Below are 22,779 nucleotides of genomic sequence, written 5' to 3'. Positions count from 1 at the left end.
TTTTTGCGCACCGCGCATTGGATTCCCCACACCGGGGATCATCCGGAGACCGCTCCGACGACCCGGGACGATCGTAGGCCTCGTGGAGGTCGAGTTCCATTCCGCGGGGTGTACCAAGATGGCCGCCGGACTTTAAGCACTTGAGAGGAGAAGTTTCCACCGCTCCAGAGGGCCGAACGACTGCATCTAGAGGTACCCCTCGATCCCCTACACAATAAGTATCCCTTGTATGCTCAGAACGGGGGCCAGGAGGAACTTGCAAGGGGAGTTCAACTCCACCACACCATCAGGGAGTCACAAGATGGCCACCGCAGCGGCCACAGCCACTCAGCCCTCCCCACAGCATCTAGAGCTGACTCCAGATCACAAATCGGTCATAGCTCCGGCTATTCTCCACTTCACATCAGGGCCTCACAGCCTGGGGACTCCCTCCCCCACCTCTACAGAATCACTACTCAACCAAGCATTTGCAGACCAGGCCCTATCCCCGGCGGTCCCCCCCTACCTTAACCACCCCTGGTCCTCAGGGTCCAGCCACACAAATGACTCAGTCATCCATGGAAGAACTGTTTCTCAAGTTCTCAACACTCCTAGATAGGGGTCTTGCGGCTAACGCAGCAGCCATAACGGGGGAAATCAGGGCAGATCTGCAAAACATAGGATCCAGGATGGATGCTATGGAAGACAAAATTGAACAAACAGCAGCTATCTCCCATCAAAACACCGGGCTCATTCAAACTTTGCAAGATCAATTGGATACAGCGTTCTCATGCATTGACGACCTGGAAAATAGGTCCAGGAGACTGAACTTTAGAATTAGAGGCCTGCCAGAATCTATGACAGATGTTTCAACGGCAACACAAGATTTAATCCGAGCTCTGGTCCCCAATATCCCAGCAGCTCGCCTGGAACTGGACAGAGTCCACAGAGCTATGGGACCCCCCAGGAAGGACGGGTCTCCCAGGGACATCATTGCTAAACCTCTATATTATGCTGTGAAGGAGGCGGTGATGAAACAAGCCAGAACCCCACCGCAAACCTCATGCCAAGGACATCCAGTGCAAATATTTGCAGATATCTCCCCAGCTACCATCCAAAGGAGGAGAGCCTTGAAGCCGCTCCTGATCGCCATGGTCCAAAAAGACATTAAATATAAATGGGCCTTCCCATTTGCTGTGCGATTTACACTCAAGGACTGGTCATACTCCTTTTCCACATTTGAATCCGGAGAAAAGTTACTTCTGAAATTAAATGTTATTGCCCAAGAAATGGAAATGGAAACTGCTGCTCCAACCTCTACTTCCAACAAACGCCCTCCACCAACTGGATCCCCAAATCCACTCTGGAGTAAAACCAAATCCAGAAGATCATCCAACTACGGACCCCCCTGATCCATCCAGGCTCCTATGTGCTGTTTCTCCACAGTGATTCCACTCCTGGAAGTAATTTTTCTTGGACCTTGAGGACCGAAAGGTTTACCAGTCCTCCCTCAATGGGGGCACTGATTCCATTTTGTTCCCCATAAACTAAGGGACCACTTTTCTCCCCTACACCCAGCTATTCCCCTAACGGGACTTGTTCTAACTATATCTCCTCCCTAAGCACCCCCCTCCCCCCCTCCTGCCCCCCTCCTGCCCCCCCCCTCTTTTTTTTTCTTTAAGTAAGCTATCATTGTATACCTGACTATAGAAATTGAGGCTTGAAGCCTCTTGGGTGGCACCCTTTCTGTTATTTTGTATACACCTGTTGGCAACCGCATGGTTATCTTGTTACTTGTTTCATTCCAGCGGGTTAAGAAGTGCTGGGGCGCGGCGTGAGCCACATGCGCCTCATCCTACCTTTTCAACTACCTAAGTTGTCGGAGGGGTCGGAAGACCAACCCCAGGGTTGGCATTATTTCTCTTTTTACCATATCTCACAATTGACTGTGAGATGTCCTTAGTTCTTCTACCTCCCCTCCTGGTCTCCTTTCTACCAGGGGGGGACACTTACTTCTCGTCTTGCTTCTTCTCTACTCCTACTTTTCTTCCCCCGCCTGTTCCGGAGCGTCACTCACTCAATTTTTCTTTTTCAGACTTGATGGAGTTCGGCTATATCACAAGGGTTCTCACAATCAGCGAACAAACTCAATCTGCTAGGCTCAATCTGCTAGGCTACCTACATGGCTCCTTGGGAGGGTAAGTGATGTGTCGATAAGTAGTTCCCCCCACTTCAAGGTACATGGCTGACCAAACAAAACATACCTGGAGGTTGCTTCACACAATGTGCAAGGCATAAACTCTCCCCTTAAACGTAAAAAAATCTTTAACTCATATAAATCTTCCAAAATAGATGTCCTTCTGATACAGGAAACCCCCTTTCCTATTAAGTATAATTCCACTTTCTTACACTCTCACTATAATAAATTCTACCTTGCAAACGCAGCTAACAAGACCAAGGGGGTAGCAATAGTGTTTGCTAAATCCTGTAACTTTCAAATAATATCCGAAACCAAAGATCCTAACGGCAGATACCTGCTAGTGAAAGGCACTTTGGATGGCCACCTTTACTTATTTATATCCTACTACTCCCCTAAGAAGGGAAATTGATACACGAACAGGGATTGGCATATGTTTGGAGAGAACTAAACCCCACCAAAAGAGATTATACCCACTTTTCACACCCCCACAATTCTTACGCCAGGATTGACCACCTGTTAGTAAAATCCTCATCTATCCCTACCATACTTCAATCAAAAATGATTGACTCCTCCCTATCTGATCACTCGTTAGTGGTCATGACCATCTGTTCACAATACAATAGATCGGGCCAGAAACAATGGAGGCTTAACGAGTCCATCCTATCAGATCCTGTTCGAGTCTCAATGCTAGGTGACTCCCTTAAGGAATATTTTAAATTTAATGACGGTGAAGAGGTTTTGGCGGAAACACTCTGGGCGGCTCATAAAGCCTTCATAAGGGGGGAACTCATCAGATTATCATCTGTCATTAAAAAAGAACGAGAGGCTTCAATTAAAAAACTAGAAAACGAATATGTGTCCCTGAAGACTCGGCATAAACAAGACCCGACCCACAATTTACTCCCTCAACTGGACAGGATCAGGCTGGAACTGAACCTAGCCCTAACGGCTAAAGCCGAAAAACAAATAAGATGGTCGCAAAACAGATTCTAGACACACGGTGATAAAATGGACTCTATGTTGGCCAATAAATTGTCTCCTAGACTCAAAACGCAGGCTTTACCAAAGATTCTAATCCCTGGACAAGGCCCCACAGCTAACCCTACGAAGATACTGGACTCATTCGCAGAGTTCTACAATAAACTATACTCACCAACCCGGGCCCCTACTGATCACTCCATAGATGCTTTCCTAAACGGCCTTCCTATCCCACAACTTTCTTCAGACCATAGAGACAGTCTGGAAGCTCCTTTCACAGCGGCGGAAGTTTTAGCAGCAATTAAAACCTTAAAACCGGGCTCAGCCCCCGGCCCGGATGGCCTATCTAATCCTTATTACAAAAAGTTCGCCGAAACTTTAGCACCTTATCTTTCTAAATTCTTTAACCATGCCTCGAAGGGAAACCCACTTGATCCCCAGCTAAAAGCAGCGCTTATAACTGTCATCCCAAAACCTGATAAGAACCCGGAAGAGGTCGGGAATTATCGCCCAATCTCTTTGATTAACTGTGACATTAAAATACTAACCAAAATCCTCGCCACCCGGTTGGCAGACTTCATTAATGCATATGTGCACAGGGATCAGGTGGGTTTCATTCTGGGCAGACAGGGCCCAGATCAGATAAGGAGAACCATAGATATTATGTCAATTCTCCAAACGAATTGGGATGGGGGACCTAAACAATCGGGCATGCTCCTCTCAATTGACCTACAGAAGGCCTTCGACTCGGTCTCCTGGCCTTATATCTTTGCTATCCTCCGCAAATGGGGCTTCAGACAACGCTTTATAGGCCTAATACAGGCTCTCTACTCTACTCCTACAGTGAGGATCCAAATCCAAGGCTTCCATTCCAAACCCATAGACATAAGACAAGGGACCAGGCAAGGATGCCCATTGTCCTCATTAATTTTCACGATGGCGATCGAGACACTTGCTATTGCTATAAGACAAAACCAAGACATAAAAGGGGTCAAATGCGGATCCCGTGTTCACAAATGTGCCCTATTTGCGGACAATATCATGCTATACATCACTTCGCCAATAACTTCCTTGCCCAATCTAAACGCCCTGCTAGATTCCTTCTCCAAGATGTCAGATCTCCAAGTGAACTACAGTAAATCCCAAGCTCTCAACATCTCTCTAACTCCCTCCACTGTTGAACTTTTAAAGCAGAACTTCAATTTCCAATGGAATGATTCCTCCATTAGATACCTAGGTATAAATCTCACAGCTAAGATAGAGACTTTATACAGTCATAACTATCCCCCGATGTACCGTAAGCTAGAAACAGATCTTCAGAATTGGTCCCAACTTCCCATATCATGGCTAGGCAGGATACACGCTGCCAAAATGACACTATTGCCCAGATTACTTTATCTGTTTAGATCCCTACCAATCCCCATTCGTAAGGATCATCTCTCAACCTTCCAAAACAAAATCCTAAAGTTCATCTGGGGTAAGAAAGGTTATAGACTAGCTCGCAATATCCTCTTTGCCCACAGGAAGAAAGGTGGATTATGCCTGCCACATCTGTTCCGATACTACCAAGCAGCCAGACTAACACAGTTGTCCGTAATTTACTCCAAATATGAGAAGCCAGACTGGATCCATATTGAGAATCAGGCAGTCCCCACTTTTACCCTAGACTTCTTACTGTGGACCCCCCAGAAAAACAGACCCGCTATCCTGTCCCCAACCCTCTCTCATTCATTTAAACTGTGGGATTCCCTGCGCTACTCTGCCTCCTTGGTCTCAACAATTAAAGCTTTAACTCATATTTTTAACAATCTTCCCTTCCCTCCAGGGTACAATGTATTAGCCTTCAAATGGTGGGTCGATAAGGGCCTTTATAGGATAGGACACTTCTTCACAGCAACAAGACCAATCACCTTACAATTTTGTATCAAGAAACTAAGCCTACCTAAGACCGAGATTTTTCGGTTTCATCAGATTCAACATTTTCTACACTCCCTTTGCAAAGGGGACTCAAACCCCCCGACCTTTACAGAATACGAACTTTGGTGCGGTCAAGCCATGGACCAAAAGGGGGGGATCTCCTTGGTGTACACATCTCTCACCTCTCCCAAAACAAAGGCGTCCTATATGGTTGCTTGGGAAACTGACTTATCTTTTCAATGGCCATTGGACAAATGGCACTCAATGGGGGCTAAATCCTTCTATGGTTGCTTGGGAAACTGACTTATCTTTTCAATGGCCATTGGACAAATGGCATTCAATGGGGGCTAAATCCGTTCGGGGTCTGCTCAACACAAACCTTAGGGAAGCAGGGACAAAAGTACTAACCAGATGGTATTACACGCCAGTCAGAATCGCATACATGTTCCCAACAGCCAGTCCTCTCTGCTTCAGGGGCTGCCTGCTTACAGGGACAATGTCGCATATTTGGTGGGAATGTCCAAGAATTCGCCCCTTTTGGAAGAAAGTTTTCAATCTGATTGAAAAGCTGATTGGTTCCAAGGTCCCCAGGTCTCCCATGGTGGCTCTTCTTAATGATCCCATTCCCCATCTTTCTAAACCCTCCAGCAGATTAGCCCAATTTGTACTTCTGGGAGCCAAAATTTCCATAGCCAGGAATTGGAAGGAACCATGGGTTTCTTTTACAACAGCCAAGAGAAAGATTTCCTGGATTATGTCTCAGGAGAGGCTGGCCAGTCTGCTGGAGGACACATCTGATAAATTCATAGCCACCTGGGAGCCCTGGGCCCGATTAATGGGCCTAACCAACTTTCTATATGTATGAACTTCTCTTATTGAACCCTGTCCGAGCAGTAACACTCTTCCCACCCCTACCCCCTCTCTGTCTCCCCCCTCTTTCTCTTTCTTTTTCTTCTCTTGCCTTTTGTTCTCACATTTCCTCTCAGTATCTATACTTTGGACTAAGGTTAGTCCGGAAAGGTATATATGTATCTGTAAACATCTCTTAGGCAATGTTTGATGGTTAGCATAAAGAGTCATCCGTGACTTGCTTTAGTTTGCTCCACCCAGCAGAGGAGCTGCAGATCATCTCATGGGCTGATAAGCTGGCAGATCAGAAGTGCTCTGGTATGAGATAGACAATTTCCTTTTATTTATCTCTTTTTATATTTATAATTTGTGGGCGCCAGCCTACCCTGACACAGTGTGATCCCATTTGGGGTGCCGGGGGTTCTAGGCGCGACCCGTTTCTCTCTTTTTCGTCACTCCTAATAGTCATGTCAGTCCGTACCAGACATAGATGATTTTTCTTGTATTTTTTTTAACAACACAGCTACCATACAGTCCTCGATCTGACCTCACCGGTTTATAATGTTTGCCTGTACTTTATGACATGTTTACCACATTTTTCATGTATAAATGAGACGACATGTTGTCGCTGTCTATTGTATGGACTTTATTCTGTAACAAATAAAAACCTTTGAAAGTAAAAAGTGTAATATTTCTTTAAATTTTGTACTTTGGGGGGGGGGGGGGGGGGTACTTGGGGGGTGTCTAGAGTATGCCTGTAAAGGGGGCATGTTTACCGTGTTTAGAACAGTCTGACAGCAAAATGACATTTCTAAAGGAAAAAAAGTCATTTAAAACTACTCGTGGCTATAATGAATTGTCAGTCCGACAATACACATAACAATTCATTGATAAAAACGGCATGGAATTTCCCCACAGAGGAACCCCGAACCAAATTTTTTTCAAAAAATGCATGGGGGTCCCCCTAAATTCCATACCAGGCCCTTCAGGTCTGGCATGGATTTTAAGGGGAACCGGCGCCAACATTTTTAAATAAAACGGTGTGGGGTCCCCCAAAAAATCCATACCAGACTCTTATCCGAGCACGCAACCTGGCCGGCCACAGGAAAAGAGGAGGAGCGAGAGAGCACCCCTCCTGAACCGAACCAGGCCACATGCCCTCAACATTGGGAGGGCGCTTTGGGGTAGCAGCCCACCTCAAAAGCACCTTGTCCCCTGAGGGAGAAGGGCCTGATGGGGAGAAGGGCCTTGCCCGGTGGTTGTGGGGGTCTACGGGCGGGAGGGCTTATCGGAATCTGGAAGCCCCCTTTAACAAGGGGATCCCCAGATCCCCCCCCCCCTGTGTGAATTGGTAATGGGCTACCATTTCACAAAAAAAGTGTCACAAGGGTTAAAAAACACAAGAGACAGTTTTTGACAAGTCCTTTATTAATTTCTTTTTCTTTCTGCTTCTTCTCCATCTTCTTCTCCATCTTCTTCTCCATCTTCTTCTTCATCTTCTTCTTCCTCTGCTCTTCTCGTCCTGCATCTTGCTCTGGCTTCTTCTCCACTCCATCCGCACGATCCACCTCTGTGGGAGTATTTCACCGTTTGACACTTCTGTTCTTCTGATATTTCTTATATAATGGAGGGCGGGACCACCTGGTGACTTCGTCCCCCCTCTGACTCATGGGGACTTCCCTATGGCTTTCTCCATGTTGTCAGAGGGGCAAGGTTACCTATTTACGTAAAGGGGGTGATCCTGCCCCCCTTTGACATCACGGGGAAAGCCATAGGTAAGTCCCCGTGCGTCAGAGGGGGGCGAGGTCACAGAGTGGCCCCGCCCTCCATTATATAAGAACAGAAGCGTCATGGGGCAGAAGACTCCCACTGAGGTGGATTATGCGGACGGAGCAGAGAAGAAGCCGGAGCTATAAAGAAACATTTAATTATTATTATTTCACTTTAAGCATTAATAAAATCACTGCTCCTGAAAAAAAACTTCCATTTTAAAAACTTTTGCATTGATACATGTGCCCTGGGGCAGTACCCAGGTCCCCATACCCTTTTTATGGCAATAACTTGCATATAAGCCTTTAAAGATTTTCACGTTCTTTTCCCATAGACTTTAACAGTGTTCTGGTATGAATGGGGGGGGGGGGGCTCGACCCAACCCTACTGCCTTCAGATCCCCAAAACCACTGGCACAGAGTTGCTTTGTTAGGGGTTCCCTTGTTAAGGTACCCTCCCCATGGTGAGGGCATGTGAACTGATATAATTTAGGAGGAGGGTGTACACACATTCACCTATCCTTTCCTTTCCTGGCCTGGCCTGCCAGGCTACATGAATGGTCTTGTATGGTGTTGTGAGGGAGAAGCATGTCTTTTTTTTAAATTTCCTTCAAAACTAGGCCTGATATTTTCTGGAGGGACCCCAAGTCAACATTTATTTGATTTCATTTTTTTTTTTTTTAATAAAACGCTAAGAGACCACAGAAGAAAACTGCCATGCATTACTTTGAGGGGTTGGAGCAAACTTTTCATTTTTAAAAAGTACTTCTTGCTGCTATTTGGAGATATGCCTCCAGTTTGTATATATTTGGAATTCTATCTCATGCCAAATGGGTAATTTTCAGCAATTATCCTTGAAATCTTTGTGCTGCTAGTCGTAAAGTATTGGGCAATGTTATAAATTGTGAAGAATGTATCCACATCTATCCAGCCATCATCTTGGTTAAAAGATCCTCTGATTTCTCTCCTCTGCAAACCACACTAAGGATGTATCCTGCATCAATCTCCTGTATAACGTAAGTGCTTGGAAGGAAACTTTTTCGTAATTCCACCTGCGTGTTTTCACTTGCATTTATGGGTGAACAGGGCATAGTTTTGTTGGACCTGAATTAAGATAAGATACAAAATAAAATGTGTCTGGCCAAGTTTTAAACAGATATTGGCTTTTTAAATAAGCTGGTACAATAACATACCTCCTAGCTTTCTGAGATTACAAAAAGGGACACGTCTTAAAACAATGAATGGAGACATAGGACACATTCTTGCCATGGCCCCAGTTACATAGTTACATTCATAGTTAAGCCTGGTACACACTAGTAGTTTTTTTTTTTTTTCACATTCAACCAAGTAGGCTGAATAAAAAATAAAAAAAACTGAAGAGCTCAGGAGAAGCTGCTGTACTAACAATCCAATATTAGTACAGCGATCTTCCCCGTTGAGCTAATGTGTCCTGACAGGGGGCAACGGCCCTGACATTACAGTCCCATCAGCATTCTAAGTCATTGGTTGAGAGCGCTGATTGGGAGCCAATCAACAGACCTTTTTCTGTTATGCCCCTTTAACAGAAGCTAGCCAAATGGTCCGTTCTTGTCGGATTGACTGCCATACACACGGGCCAAATGTTGGCTGGTTTCTGTTGAACCGGCCAATGCTGTCCAATGTTTGGCCCGTGTGTACTAGGCTTAAGTCTGGTTAAAAAAAGATACAAGTCCATCCAGTTCAACCCACAGAGAAAAAAAAAATCCACACACAAACCTCGATATACACAATCCTATACCCACAGTTAATCCAGAGGAAGGCAAAAAAACACCAAAGCAATAAAGCATGAACCAACATGCAATCGAATCAACCATACTTATAAATATTAGTATTCAGTTATATTTTGTGGTTACACAAACAACAAAGAATTGTTGCACAAAAAATGACTGGTTAAACCCACAAGTGCTTCCCCCCACTATTATTTTAAAAAGTGGCTTTTAAAAAAAGGACACCCAGTATTTATAAGATTGGATGAAAGGTTTAGTGTGGCATAACACTTTTGGTATTTAAGTAATACATTTTGTTACAGTGGTCTAGCCCAGTAGTTCTCAACCTCAGTACTCAAGTACCCTCAACAAGCCACATTTGCAGGTTTTCCTTTATCTTGCATAGGCACTTTAAATCAATGGCTTGGTATTTTGGACAGCTATTTTATCTAAGAGAAGTTCTGAAAACATGGCCTGTTGGGGGTACTTGAGGACTGAGGTTGAGAACCACTGATCTACACATCAGACCAAGAAGAAAAACAACTAAGGAGGAATGAAGGACAGAGGGATTTGGACAATTCTCGCTTGCTAGATGGAAAGCAAAACCAGCATGTGGCTATGGCCCAGCCAAGGCCTTTGCTTGCACTGAAAATTGTAGAGATGGGTAATGGATGGATAATCTCACAGGTATATTCAAACACTGGTGGCTCCATAGTTAGTGGATCTTAAGCTATCCATAGAATGGGAGATAATGATTCTCTTCTATGTATAGCGTAGGACCCACTAACTATGGGGTACTTTGTCGCATTCTCTTTCCTTTGGGTTACTGCTGAGTGAGTTGCTGATTTAGTGGTCCTGAATTGAGCGGTGCCACAAGTGTTTAAATATACCTGTGAGATTATCCATCCATTACCTATCTCTACGATCTTCAGTGCAAGCAAAGGCCTTGGCTGGGCAATAGCCACATGCTGGTTTTACTTGCCATCTGGTAAGCAAGTTTTTCTTCAGGTGGTGGCACACTTATTGAATTATACTCACTGTGGTGTTAATTGAACAATTGACGTATATTATTTCACAATTTTGCCATATGAGAGATGTCCTCCATTTCTACAATCAATTATTTGCTAATTGGACTTTACTAGTGTGGCTTCTTCTTTTTTATGTTTTTCTGTGTATATCTCACATTGAGCTGCTGCTTATTGAAAAAAATAAAATAAATGTTAGTGTTTATTTTTAATGTTACATTAGCTCCGTTTTTTTCCCCTTCATCATTTTTCACTAGAACAAATCAACTTGGTAAGCTTAAACGTTATGCCACGTACACACGGTCGGATTATCCAGCAGGAAATGTTGGATGTGAGCTTGTTGTTGGAAAGTCTGATCGTGTTTATGCTCCATCGAACATTTGCTGTTGGAAGTTCTTCCAACAAAAGTTGCTTTGCTGCTGATATTCACAGTTCACAGAGTTCTGACAAACATCTTTTGTATTATTTCTCCTGATCTCATGAATAATATTTGTTTTTGTTGGTTTTTCTTTCTCGTGATCTCCAGAATAATTCTTTTTTTTTTTTTGATCTCCATAATATTTTTTATCGTTTTGTGTGTCAAGTTACAACAATACCATTATTAGCTTGTATTTTTTAACCTCAAAGAGATACAACTATGTTGGTGTCCCTTGTTAATTTGACATTGTATTTTTTAAATGTACCTGCCTACTCACAAACAAATTGTCCTTTTTGAAGTAAAACACATAGCCTAGTATTTGTCAAAAATAAAAATTAGGAATTTAAAGAGGAGGTCCACCCTAAAATAAAATTCTACAAAAAATATATTAAAAACTTTTGAAAAAAAAATATTTTTTACTTACCAGAAAGCCCTGTTGCTAGGCAGTCTTCCTAATCTGCCTCTTCCTATTTGCGGCGTTGTTCTGTCACTTCCTCCTCTTCAGCGAGCTGCCCCATGTGTGTGTGCCAGAAAACAACAGGGCCATTCACAAAGCGCCACGTGACTCGCACATGCTCAGTAGGAAACGGCCACTGCCTGTTTCCCTTAGTGAGGATGGCGGCGGTGGCACCCAATCCGATAGACAGATTGGCCTTGGGGGGCCAACATCACAGGCTCGCTGGACAGGTAAGTGCCCTTATTAAAAGTCAGCAGCTACAGTTTTTGTAGTTGCTGACTTTTAAAGAAAAAAAAAAAGGCTGGAACACCACTTTAATAAAGAGGAAGGCAACGCTGGAGAATCAGTTGGAATTGGTGAAGCCTTTGTACCCCAGGGCAGACATCAATTATTTGACTGTCAAAATTGGTAACCGGTGGAGTCCATTTAATAGGGAGCACAATACGGTCCAGGACTCAGAGATCAGGAGTAGCACAGATGACATATATGTCCCGAGGCTGTGGTCTTACAACAGCCTGTGTCTTTTGCCAGACCACACCAATTTCAGGCCATCACTTTCCACTCTTCCTTCCATGCTGCTCTGGTGGGTTGGGTGGCTGTGGTGCTGGTGGTGTTGCTGGAGGTGGTGGAGAAGCATGGTCCAACTCACACAGGTGGCTTTGATTTGTGAGTTGGCCCCTCGTCCCCTTGTTTAGGGCCTGAAGAATGATTTCCTCACAGATCAGGCATTGGCCTTCCTCCATGTGTGAAACTCTGCTCATGTTCTTCTTTCTAGTGTATTCCCCGCCTCTTCTCCTTTGGGGCAGTGGAAAAACACATGGTGGAGACACAGCAGGTGCATGCAGAGAACAGCAACGATGAGGAAAGCCGAGAGCAAGGCAGTTCCAGATCCAAGACAAGATAGAAGGCCTCAAATATGTCCTTTGTAGAGATGGTGGAGATGATGGAAATATTGAAGAGGGCAGACTATGATGGGAAGTATGGGTTGGGTGGCTGTGGTGTTGGTGGTGTTGCTGGAGGTGGTGGAGGAGCATGGTCCAGCTCACACAGGTGGCTTTGATTTGTGAGTTGGCCCCTCGTCCCCTTGTTTAGGGCCTGAAGAACCCAAAGCAACCCAAATGTGAGAAAGGCCAAGATTATGGCTAAAGTTGTGAGAAGTCTGCACAGAAATTTTGGGGTACGATGATCCAAGGAGCAATTGAGGAAATGCTGGTCAGACCTGAAATTAAAGGGTGCACGATCAGTATAGAAAGATCAAGAAAGTGCTTCAAAAAAATAAGTATTTGTCCTGTGTTCCTATTATTATTATTATTACTTTTATGCTGGTCCATGTACTTTTCTGTTGTACAGTTTAAAATGTCAAGTTTGAGGTTTGTGGGCACAGTAATCATTTATATTAAACATTGTTTCTTCAGCCACTAATACAAAGTTTTGGGAGGATGCAGGTTAACTACATTTGTTCATGCCTATTTGTACTGAAATAAGTTTATTACATTGTTGTCTAGATGTGTTTGTAACTATAATGAAATGCAAACTTGATTCAGTTTAAGGAGAGGACACTCAGCAGCTGTTTACACATCTGGATGGAGGAGCACTAGTGTGGGGCACAAGAACAACCTTTTTATGGTGTCTCACGTAGGTGCTCAAGTGGATACTAGGGGTCTCTCCATGTGAGAAACATTAACAAAAAGGTAAGTATTCCAGCTTTTGAAAGGGAAAAAATCATGTCTTCAGCTTGGAATTCTGCCAAAACAGACAATTTGATGACACTTCCAAGCAAAGTTTAATATTACTATTTCTCACCTCAAATATCTGTCTGATAAGTATACCTTTTTTGTATTCACATGTGAACCCCACTGCATGTGAACCCCACTGCTCCTGAAGAAAGGGAAAAACTCACCACACAACCCAAGGATGTGGATTTCGAGGTTCAGGAAGTGGTCAAAATGGTGGCCACAATAGGTCAGTGTCTGGGACCACAGCTTTAGGTAATATATGTATGCCTGCATATTTATAATACATGGTGTGTTTTTTTTTATTTTTAGGTGATGTGGATTTTGTGGAAGAAGAAACTCACTTCAACATTGCAAGTGCACATGTCCTCATCAGTGAGATAATGGTGTGCAATCGATATTTAGAGAAGGCCAAGCAAAACATCAACGATTTTCAAAAAAGACTGACCAACACCATTGATGTTTTAGCCAAAATCTAAAAACCACAAAAAAATATAAATGTTGTCGTTATTGTTTTTTCGTTTTTTATACGTTTTAAAGAGGAAGTAAACCCTGATGAGTTTACTTCCTCTTTGATTCCCTGCAAAGGTAAAGCATAATGGACTAATGACATAATGGACCCCCCCCCCCCCCAAAAAAAGCCTCTTGCAATCTGCTTGAATTTAAGGACAACAATAACATTTGGACACATTTTAGGGGGTGTTGAGGGTAAGCACTACAGTGGAGCTGACAAAATATATTGTTAAGTGACTAGGCTAGGTGTTTATGGGCATATGCATGAAGGACAGAAAAGGATCATTAAAAGCTTCCAGTATGCATGAGGACAAAGAGGACATTCACAGCATATTACAATTATGGTAATTATGGAATGATAAAATAAATACAATACATTAGCTAACATTAAATCCATAGAATGTGATGTTAAAGAATAAAACTTACCTTACTATAGTCCTTCTGCAGGACCCGAATAATGGAAGAACAGGTCTCTTGAATAATGATTCTCAGAGCCTTGGGGGAGATCCCAGTCCTAAACTTAATATCCTGGAGACTTCTCCCCATTGCCAAGTACCGCAAAGTGGTGAGGAGCCTTTGCTCAGTAGTGATGGCTTGCCACATGCAGGTGTCCTGCTTGGTAAACCGTTAGCTTTGCACGCTGTGCAATCAGAGCCTAAAGCAAGGCATAAACATTCTCAACCTGAGCACAAGCATCTAAGTGCAAAGCACGAGCTGCAGTGGAGTAGACACCTCAAAAACCAAGAAAGGTCTCTGGCTCCTCCTGCTTCCTCTTCTGCTGCAGTCTCGGCCTCTTCATCCACCTCTGCGGGTTGGCAAGTGCCACTGTCACTACAAACAGAGGATCTTCCAGCAACACTACCACCTGGGTCGCCAACCATCTCCACAATGTCCCATGGAAGCCTTCAGCTCTCTAACTCCCAAACACTGGAGCGGAAGAGGAAGTACCCCCCTATCCACCCGCGATCCCTGGCCCTGAATGCCAGCATTTCAAAATTCCTGGCCTTTGAAATGCTGTCATTCTGTCTGGTGGAGACGCAGAGTTTTAAAACCTGATGGCATTGTCTGTCCCACAGTATGTCGTGCCCAGCCGCCACTACTTTTCCAGGTGAGCCATCTTTTCCCTGCACAACTAAGTGGGGGACAAAATCAGGTGTGCACTACGCAATGCCATCTGTGGCAAGGTCCACCTAACTATGGATATGTGGACCAGTAAGCATGGTCAGGGACGTTATATCTCCCTAACAGCACACTAGGTAAATGCAGTGGCGGCTGGGCCTGAGGCAGATAGCAGTTTGGTGCATTTCCTTGCACCACCGAGGATTGCAGGGCGCTTCAGTTTGTCTCCTGTTGCTAACTCCTCCTACTCCACTTCCTCATCCTCTACCGCCTCCTCATCCGGTCAGCGTAACACCTTTACCATCAAATTCAGCACAGCCAGGGGTAAACGACAGCAGGCAGTTTTAAAACTTTATTTGGGGGAAAAACCCCACACCGCACAGGAGTTGTGGAGTGACATGGAACAACAGACCAATGAGTGGTTGGTGTCAGTAAGCCTTAAGCCCGGCCTGGTGGTGTGCGATAATTAGGGATGAGCTTCGTGTTCGAGTCGAACGTACGTTCCACTCGAACATTGGCTGTTCGTCCGTTCGGCGAAATCCGAACACTTGGTCCGTTCGCGTCAAAATTCGCGTGGCGCTCACGGCCCACAATGCACTGCGATGGCGCAGTGCATTGCTGGCTCATGATTGGCCAAGCATGCACTGTGACCCTGCATGCTTGGCCAATCGCAGCGCCAGCAGCGAGGAGAGCAATGATTGGCCACAGGCAGGATGCCTGTGGCCAATCATAGCTCAGGCTGTGTAGTGCACGCCCCACACTATATAAGGCCGCCATTGAGGCGGCCTCGTGTAGTATGTTGGCATCTGAAGCAGTGGGTGTTCTGTGTACCTTCAACACAGTACGCACCGATCGTTTTTGGCTGATTTCCTATCTTGCTGTTGTGTAGTGGTTATTGTCTGTGCCCTGACCGCAGTATACACCACTATATTCACCTCACCTATATAGCTAGTGATCTATCTTTAATAATAGAGCTTGCAGTCAGTAGTGTTAGGAGATAGTGCGTGCTGTCTGCGTGCTCTGTACCCAGTACATACCGCTATAATCCACCTACATAGCTGTTCTCTATTTGAGCCCAATTGCCATCTGCAGGAGTTATTGGAAGTTGTGTGTGCCTCCAGCACAGCACAGTATACATCTGTATATACCCCTTTATCTCTGCTGTTTTCTGGTTATTGTCTGCATGCCCTGACCGCAGTATACACCGCGATATTCACGTCACCTATATAGCTAGTGATCTATCTTTAATAATAGAGCTTGCAGTCAGTAGTGTTAGGAGATAGTGCGTGCTGTCTGCGTGCTCTGTACCCAGTACATACCGCTATAATCCACCTACATAGCTGTTCTCTATTTGAGCCCAATTGGGGTTATTTCCTGCAAATTCCTTACAATAAAACAGGGCTAATTCCTGCAATAAAACTAGAGTATATGGAAGAGGTTGCAGTGTGGTGGCACCAGCAGCAGTGCCTAAGGCCAAATTTTTCTGCCCCTGTTTAACAGAGACATGTAATTACAATTCTTGATATAATATTTCACAGGAGGGCCCCTTCCTGTGCCCACCCAGAGTAACGGTGAGGACTTATAGTGTTGTGGCACCAGCACCACAACCACCAAAGGTCAATTTTTCTACCACTGTTCAACAATGGCATGTAATTACAATTCTTGATATAATCGTTCACAGCAGGGCGCTCCAGCGCCCACCAAGAGTCACTTTGAGGGCTTACAATGTTGTGGCAAAACCAACACCTTGTTCCGCCATTTCTGCAGAGCATATAGGGCAGGCCCCTACTTTCAAACATCCAACTTACAAACATCTCCTACTTGCAAACGCAAGGAGACAGCAGCAAGTGAGATGAAAAAATCAAAATGGACGACAAAACAAATTATACAGGGGTGATAACCCTTCCCTATGTTTTCCAAAAAGCTTAAAAATTTTGACTGGAGCTACACTTTAAAAATGTACCAGTTGAAAATTACAAACAGATTCAACTTAACACAACAAACCTACACAGTCCCTGTCTTGTTTGCACCGCCTGTATACTGCTGTTCTGAGTATATAGGGCCTGGGGGCCACACGCATTTCCTTTTTTTAATATGGGTACAGGGTTCCCCTTAATATGCGTACAAGACCCAAATAGGCTGGTAATGGGCAGGGAGGACTACCCATGCCATTTTTCTGAATGATTTTCAACCATATTGCAGGAACCAGATATAACATTAAAACCGCAAGCAGTTTTAAATGGTGTTATTTCCGTTAAATGTCATTTTGTGCAGGGACTGTTCTAAACACGGGAAACACGTGGCACTTCACAGGCATACTACAGACACCCCACAGGCACCATATTTAAAGGAATATTTCACTTTTTTCTTTTCACTTTAACCGTCATTAAAATCAGTGCTCCCGCCAAAACGGCCGTTTTTAAAACTTTTTTTTGCATTGACCCATGTCCCCTGGGGCAGGAGCCAGGTCTCTAAACCCTTTTTAGGACAGTATCTTGCATATTAGCCGTTAAAATTAGCACTTTCCATTTCGAACGTTCGAGTCCCATAGACTTCAATGGGGTTCTAACGTTCGTAATGAACGTGGGGTCCGTTCGAAAGTTCTGGTGCGAACCGAACCGGGGGGTGTTCGGCTCATCCCTAGCGATAATGGGCGAAATCTCATAGCAGCTCTGGGCCTATCTGGTTTGATGCACATCCCTTGCTTGGCGCATGTGCTGAACTTGGTGGTCCAGAGGTTCCTTAAAAATTACCCCCATATGCCAGAGCTGCTGCAGAAAGTGTGGGCCGTCTGTGCGCACTTTCGACGTTCTCACCCTGCTGCTGCTCGCCTGTCAGTGCTGCAGCGTAACTTTGGCCTTCCCACTCACTACCTCATATGTGACGTGCCCACAAGGTGGAACTCCACCTTGCACATGCTGGCCAGACTGTACGAGCAGCAGCAGGAGATAGTGGAGTTTCAGCTGCAGCATGCACGCGTGAGTCACTCTGTGGAAGAGCGCCACTATACCACCAATAACTGGGCCTCCATGCGAGACCTGTGTGCCTTGTTGCGCTGTTTTGAGTACTCCACCAGCATGGCCAGTGCTGATGACGCCATTCTCAGCGTTGCTATCCCAGTTCTATGCCTTCTTGAAAAAACTCTTCCGGCGATGGATGTGGCACAGGAGAAGGAGGAGGAGGAAGAATCCTTTCCAAGGCTTTCAGGGCAGTCACCATTCACAAGTAGCTCCAAGGGTGGGTTCCTGCACCAACAAATGCCAGGTACACATTTGTCTAGCAAGGGCACAGTTCTGGAGGATGACGAGGTGGAGGATGAGGAGGAGGAGATGGAGGAGGAACCATGTTCACAGCAGGGTGGCACCCAGACCAGCTCATGGCCATTACTGGTGCGTGGCTGGGCTGAAACAGAGGACACAGACGATACACCTCTCACAGAGGACAGCTTTTCATTGCCTCTGGGCAGCCTGGCACACATGAGAGATTATATGCTGCAGTGTCTCTGCAACGACCGCTGAGTTGCCCACATTCTAACTGGTGCTGATTACTGGGTGGGCACGCTGCTGGATCCCCGTTACAAGGACAATGTATCGTCCTTAATCCCCTCACTGGAGCATGATCGTAAGATGCGCGAGTACAAGCACTCGCTTGTAGGCGCGCTGCTGGTGGCATTCCCACCTCACAGCGGGGGACACATAGGAAGCACAAGGCGAAGGCAGAGGAAGAGGTCGCCAACACAGCCGGGGCACCGCCAGCACCTCAGAAGGCAGGGTTAGCATGGCCAAAATGTGGAAAAGCTTTGTCAGCATGCCACAAGAACCATCACCACCAGCTGATATGGAACGTCTTAGCAGCATTTCACCAACATGGTGGAGCAGTGTGTGTGCAGACGCCTACACATACTGAATGACGGGTCTGCCCCCTTCAACTTCTGGGTCTCCAAATTGGGCACATGGCCTGAGCTTGCCCTTTACGCCTTGGAGGTACTGGCCTGCCCTTCAGCCAGTGTATTATCTGAATGTGTATTTAGCACGGCAGGGGGCGTTATATTACAGACAAGCACAGCTGCATGTCCAGAGCCAATGTGGACAAGCTCATGTTCATTAAAATGAACCAGGCATGGATCCCAGAGGACTTGTCCGTACCTTGTGCAGAATAGACATGTATACCAGCCTTACCCAGCCATTGTTGTATTTTTGATCTTTCTCACTCTTTTGGGGTGTACCCTAATTAAAAAAAAAAATTATTAAAAACAAAAACCAGTGTTGGCTACCTCCTCCTCCTCCCCCGCCGCTTCCACCTACACCGCTACATCCACCGCCATCTCAACCTCCAACTCCATATGGACCTCGTGCTCCTAGGTCAAGATTATTATTTTTTATTTCTATGTATTTTATGTTATTTTAAGTTTTTTTCCTAACCACATTTGTTTGCAGAGTACTTGTCATGCTTTTAACAACATTTTGCTGCCATTTGCAGCCCTCTAGCCCTTTCCATTCCTTTTTTAGAGCCACTTTAGTCCTCAAAAGTTTGGGCCCCATTGACTTCAATGGGGTTCGGGGTCAAGTTCGGGTTCCGAAACGCAAACTTTTTTGCGAAGTTCGGCCGAACCCGAACATCCAGGTGTCCGCTCAACCCTAATTATAACTCGTATACATTTTAAAACATCTAAACTTAGCCAATAAACTCTCCATCCAATTTACTTTAATTGATATGAAAATGTGCTGAAATTTCATGTTTAAATGTGGGCTAGCTTAAATTGAATATTGTTTCCATATATTTTCACCACAATGCTCGAGTTGAGGAAATTTAAATATGCAAAATATTGTTATTGCAACATCGAAATAAACAAGAAAAGATAGCAGTTTGGTTATCTAAATATGTGCTCCTGAAGAAACACTTGGTAGAACCATCTTTGGCTACAAACACATTTGGTTCCTGTCATCCTTGCCCATTCTTCTTGGAAAAATTGCTCTAACTGTGTCATGTTGCATTGTGTCCATTAGTCTTGCCAAAGAATCTCAGATAGATTTACTGTATCTCTTGGATTTGATTGGGTTATTCATAAGCTGGCAATACATGGTTACATTTTTATTTAAACATTTTTCGAAAAATCATTCATCAGAATGTTCATACTTGCCATGATTGAGTGAGCTCATTTCTTTTTGAAAACCCTAAAATTGCATTCAGACCTGTTATTTAAATGGAATTCCAGACATAGTAAACCTCTTTTCTTACAATATGTATGAATTTTCCACAAACAAAAAACATATTATTATTTAGAAATTTGTTAATTTGAAAACTTTTTTTATCCTGCTCCTTCAAATGATCTTGTCACTAAAATGTAAAAAAATTAATTAGTTTGACCCCATTAACCAGTAAAAAGGTAAATGAACATTTCCAAAACTATAATTTTCAAACAATGGTCTACTGGTATATTAAGCTTAAGACATTTATGAGCTAAAATCACGCCAGTATAAGCATGCATTTGTGGTATTTTCCTGCTGGAAGGTAAACGTCCAGCTCTTAGTTCCCTGGGAGAATGAAACAGGCTTTTTTCTAGAATTAAACTGTATTTGGCTCCATCCACCTTCCCCTAATCCTGAGTAGGTTATTAGTCCCTGTTGATGAAAGCATCACCACTATTGTCCTCAGTACAATAGTCCTTCCATGCAGATAAATTCAGAAATCAGGTGAGGATGAAAAAAAATCCCTTTGTTTCACCCAAGAAGTACACATGTGGTACTAGAAGGGATGAGGGTTCCGTTTTTTTTCCAGTTGAGTGCCACTACAGGCGCTTAATCAGAACCTTGATTATGATTAAGTGTCTATAGGTGTGAAACATGCCAACCTAGTTCCTCTGTGTAGCTGTGCTGCTGTCTAAAGATTTTCATCAATTCAATAACAAAGTTGGTGTTTTATCTTCTCGTGGTGTGCAGTTATGCATCTTTATTATTTGCATCTGTTATTCATGGTTGTATAGTAAGTGCATGGCTTCTATGTATTTTAACAATGTGACTTCCATTGATAGATAAATAAGAAGGTGAGTATAAATCTACCCATCCAAATAACCATATAAATATCACCTTGTAGCGCTAGACTTGTGTAAAAGATAACCACATTAATGTTACCCCTCAATCAATAATCTGTGTTTCTCACAAAAACATATATAGAACAAAATATATAAAAAAAGTATACAATTCCTTGTAAAATATTTGTGAATAACAAACTAAATGTGATTATCCCAAAACAATACAATACAAGTGTTTATATCCTTTAAAACAAAAACAATAGTCCATAGGAAAAAAAAGATTCTTAAAAGTTAAATCCTTTTCATGTGCAGATCTTATCAGTGTCCATATAGTAATGATAAAGCCTTCACCACACACACCATCAGTGTCCGTGACCCCCCTCGTTGGAGCACTCACCAGCTGCGGCGCCCAGCACTGTCGTGCCAAGCTAAATAGGCATTAGATCTCTTAAATGATGACAGCAGATGTTCAGCACTCAATGTATATTCTCCTTTAAGGCTTCAATAGAGCTACCCCTCAAAGCACCTCAGAAAGAAAAAAAAGAGACCTCCCATAGTGCAACACTGTAAAAAATCTTTAATTCCAAAATTAAAACCCACTCATTAATGCACTCACATGGATACAACTTGAACGAAAGCACTTCAAAATCACTACAATCCTCGGCAACGAATGAAAGAGGAAGTAAACCCATCAGGGTTTACTTCCTCTTTAAGTATGGTGTCCAGACCTGGAGCACCTGCTGGTGAGACTGTGGTTCCCAGAACTAAAGAGTACAGTTCTGGTGGCCACGTGTGTCTCAGCAGCCAGTACATCCCAGTAATTAGGCTTCTCCTAATGCTGGCTGCTGGGAAGGCATATAATCCCTCCTCTGATTAGCATGTTTGCTTCAGTGTTTTGATCATTAGCCAGATACGTACTTGCTTATTTATCCTGATATTGATTCCTACCATGATCCTGTACCCTGCTACCTGCTCCCCTTGTTCTTGATCTCAAGTCAAGCTCATCCTTCCTGATTGGTCCTTGCACCTCTGGTTTTACCCAGGTATTCTGTGCTTTCTTTTTGTTTGTAAATATTGTATGATTTGCTAGTTAGGTTTTCTGTCACTTGGTTACTGTTTACTTGTATTTTCATGTTTGCCTTGTATACTGTTTGCTGTTGTCAGATGGGGTTTAGTTTCACTATTAATAACTCTGATGTGAAATGTCCAGTTGCAATGGGACACCCTGGCATTAGGGTACCAGTATGGGTTAAGGACTCTAGTGGTAAGCTTTAATCTGGTCCTTGGGATCCCAGCATTGGGATATTTGTTGCCTTGTAGAACTGCAAGCTCCAAGTGTTGCACCCCTAAAGGGCAGCCATCAAGCTTCCAGATCCCAGCAGTGGGTCATCCCTGCTACCTCCGGATACTTGCACATGATATCCCTTACATATGGTATAATTCCCATACAGAGTACTCAGGAGGAACGTGAAACCACCAGTGAACACAACTGGAGAAGTAGCGTGCAGAGGGGGAGGAAGAAGTGGGCTTCAGTGATGAAGAGGTATGGATAATGAGGTGGCAGACTTAGAGGTTCATGGTATCAGCACAAAGAAGTATTCCTGTGATGGTTACCTACAGAACTAATAGAAATAACCAGAAAACCCCAGGTATCCTACAATGACAGGCTATATCAGCCACAAAAAGAAGACATATTAGATAAAAACATTATTATATTTGGAAAATGATTAGAAGATTTTGAGTGAAACCTCAACAGGGGAATGAGTATAAAAAAAAAATGAAATAATAAACATATACAAGTTAGATAAACATGGTCCATACAGTGGTATGATATGGTGTTGTCTGTGTGGTCAATATTATACCACTGTATGGACCACGTTTATCTAACTTGTTTATTTTTATCTAATATGTCTCCTTTTTGTGGTCGTTATACAGGTAGTCTGTCATTTTAGGATACTGGGAGTTCTCCGGTTATTTCTATTAACTTTGTATTTATTGTTTGTATAAGGCCCAATTTTATTTCTTTATCATTCATGGTTACCTACA

Source organism: Lithobates pipiens, unplaced genomic scaffold (genome assembly GCF_037356315.1).
Source record: "Lithobates pipiens isolate NorthernLeopardFrog02 unplaced genomic scaffold, aLitPip1_a1.2 Scaffold_27, whole genome shotgun sequence".
NCBI lineage: Eukaryota > Metazoa > Chordata > Amphibia > Anura > Ranidae > Lithobates > Lithobates pipiens.
This window is presented reverse-complemented; position numbering follows the sequence as displayed.